The sequence below is a fragment of the Suncus etruscus genome, chromosome 1 (assembly GCF_024139225.1).
Source record: "Suncus etruscus isolate mSunEtr1 chromosome 1, mSunEtr1.pri.cur, whole genome shotgun sequence".
In the NCBI taxonomy this organism is placed as follows: domain Eukaryota; kingdom Metazoa; phylum Chordata; class Mammalia; order Eulipotyphla; family Soricidae; genus Suncus; species Suncus etruscus.
The window spans coordinates 71666249-71669483 of record NC_064848.1 but is presented as its reverse complement, the minus strand read 5'-3'; the positions used below and the strand labels follow the sequence as shown (position 1 = coordinate 71669483).

The 3235-nt window shown below is 37.9% G+C and overlaps 1 non-coding gene across 1 annotated transcript; it reads left to right on the top strand.

Moving 5' to 3' along the window:
* The first annotated feature begins 2484 nt into the window (after positions 1 to 2484).
* On the top strand, positions 2485 to 2591 carry LOC126025838 (U6 spliceosomal RNA). The gene has a single exon (XR_007501530.1). It is a non-coding gene; the product is annotated as a U6 spliceosomal RNA (small nuclear RNA).
* Positions 2592 to 3235: the final 644 nt, after the last annotated feature.

Here is a 3235-nt window from a genome sequence, read left to right as displayed (position 1 = left end):
ATTTATTGAGCACTTTATAAAAAGTGATAGCATGTTACTTGATAATGCTGAGTATTTCCCCTGTCTTGACATTTTGTCCTTTGATCAAAAATGGAAATGAGTTAGAGTAGACTAGGGATGGGGAATAGGCTACTATCCATTATTCTTTTTGTTTGTTTGTTTTGGGGCCACACCCAGTGACACACAGGGGTTACTCTTGGCTATGTGCTCAGAAATTGCTCCTGGCTTGGGGGACCATATGTGATGCCAGGGATAGAACCGAGATCTGTCCTAGGTTAGCCGTGTGCAAGACAAACACCTATCTCTGCGCTGTTGCTGTGGCCTACCATCCCTTATTCTTATGAAAAGGCAGTAAGGATAGTTACCTGAATTTTTAATTAGGTCCCAAGAATATTATCAGACATTACTGAAATCTGCTGAGATTTGGAGCAGAATGTGGTGAAACTTAGGAATTTTTCGTTTCTCAACTAGATAATCAAGTAAGTCTATCAAATTTTAAGAGTATATGGTTCCTTCACCCACCTTATACCCTCTCAAGAGAAGTATTCTGAAACCAGCTTCTGGATTATGTAGAGTTTTCTAAGAAAAGTTCAGCCATGATTGTGTGCCTGTACAATGTTACATTCTCTTTTGTAAATAACCAGTTGGTTACTTAATAAAATTCATCCAGTTGTTTTCAAAACATCCAGGAATATGACCAATTTCAGTCTTCACTTCAAACTAGTTTTGCGTGTCTCTGTGAGTGGCTACATGACGATATATGTTATTTTAAACTTTCCTTATTTTAATGATACAAACAATGAAAGCCCAAGTAAGAGAAAGGAGCTAACACATTTATTCCCATTCTGCCATCTGTTTAAAGCTGCTGATGTAATTCCAGTTTGAAATTGCATTAGCGCTTGCCTCCTGGACTTCTTCCTTATTTCCTTTTGTATTTCAGCCCTTCTATACTTAAGAGAAAGCACTGCCTCTAGGATGTTGATCAATTAATGCAAAGCTACAGTACAGGCCTGACCATTTCCATCCCAGTCTCCGATTTAGATTTCCTTCACGATGAGCTTGAATGACTGTCATGGGAGTGTTATTTGCTTAAATGTATTTGGTATTTAAGGTTTGATTAGTGATATTTTCAGCAGTAGCATCAACAACTGCAGATTTGTTTACACTGTGGAGGATGGCAGAGATTAAGGGCTGTGGTCGTGCATACTCAATCATCACATATTGGCTTTTTTTTGACTTTTATCTCTTGGATTATGCCTCAGAATTCAATTTTAATTTGTTTTTTTTAATGCTGTTACTTTTCACGGGCTTGAATAATATTGTAATGAAGGGTTTTCTTCAATTGTGTTTACTTTTATGGTGTGTGTGTGTGTGTGTGTGTGTGTGTGTGTGTGTGTGTCTGTCTGTCTGTCTGTCTTTTATGAGTCCAGGTCTCATCTATAATAAATTTTGTCTCCAGGGACCAGAATGCACTTGCTTTGTTTGAATTTAAAGCTGGAAACACAGGTCACACCCTCTTACTTTTCTTTCCCTTATAAATATGCCTCCTATGGAGACAGATATTAGATGAGGTAAAATAGGTACATGAGGTGCTCCTGGAATTAAGGCAGAAAAACTTAAAAATGTTGGCAGCTGTTTTTACTTTTCTAAGTTGGGGTTTCTCCCATTAGGATTTTACTAATTGATTCTAAAGTCTTTTCTATAAAAAATTATGTTAATTTCTGAAATAGGCAGGAACTTTTCTCTTGTCTAGAGATCATTATAGTAAAGGGTGCTGTTTTGAGGGTGTGAAAATAAAGTTTATTTATAAAATACCAGAGTAATAGGGCTGCTGGATTGGAATTTACCTTCAGAAGTCTTCCCAAAGTTCTGTTAGATATTTGATTGCACCCACACTCAAAACCAAAGAACATGGCTGGGTACAAAGTGTTTTCTTGATAATGAGAACATAGTTCAACTTCACTAACTTGGAATACCACGTGCTCAGAATTATGACTGTGGAACCAGGTTTCATCAATGTGGCTCAGAATCATGGTGTTTATGTAGTGCGTGTGTGTGTATATGCATGAACGTATTTTAGTTTTGATGTATAAGTTGTATACACCTAAGTGTGCAAATCAGAAATTTTGGGATTGGGAACCTAGCCTTTGTATGTATATATGTATATATAAAAGTCTCCCTCACTGATCTTATTCTGAGCCATAGTCATGGTGAAGAACCTAACTTCCAGAGAAGCATATTATTGAGATAAGTAGTCATTTGAAAGACCTGAGCAAAAGACTGAACATCAGGACCTAAGTGTTAAGGGAGTTTAAAGGAAGGAGTCAGAGCTAACACAGCTAAGGTTAATCCTTATTAAAATAACAAATAGTATGATAATAATATCCAGAGACAATAGAGATGAGGACCAGGAAGACCTATCCATGGTAGGAAGCTCACCACCAAAAATGGAACAGTGCAGTTAGGGTAAAGAAGGGACCACTAGTGCTCGCTTCAGCAGCACATATACTAAAATTGGAACGATACAGAGAAGATTAACAGGGCCCCTGAGCAAGGATGACACGGAAATTCGTGAAGCATTCCATCTTTTTACCAAACAAATCAAGATTAAAAAAAAAATAAGAAGGGACCACTATGGTAATGATAGTTGGAATTAATCAGTCTGGACAATAGCTGGGTGTTGAACAGAGATAAAGTGATATGCACAGTACACACATCATTAACAATAGTGCAAATCACCATGTCTAAACAAAAAGAAAAGGGAGGGGGAGTAAAATATCTGTACTAGAGGTAGGTCCGGGGGAGGATGTGAGGGAAACTGGGGACATTGGTGGTGAGAAATATTCACAGGAGAAAGGTGGTGTACATTGGAAGAATGGACTCAATCATGAACAACTTTGTAACTACAGTGTTTAATAAAAGGGGGAAAATGAATTAGACGAAACCCCTACTCTGGCTAACATGATCCTTATAATGTTCATTGTTATTACTGAGTGAATTAGTAGAGAAAAATACTAAGTTCATATTTCTCAGCTTGCCATAGTTCCCCTTGCCACTTGTTTAGATAGGCCACCTTCAGTTTTTTTTTTAAATAATACTACCTATCAACCTGAACCTCTCTTTACTCTTGCATTACATAATTAAAGATGAGGCTGGATGGCGGTGGATGGAGGCCTTTGTGCTTAGGCCCCAGCCACGTGGCTTTATCCCCTATCTAGCCGGCGAGTTTCAGGCC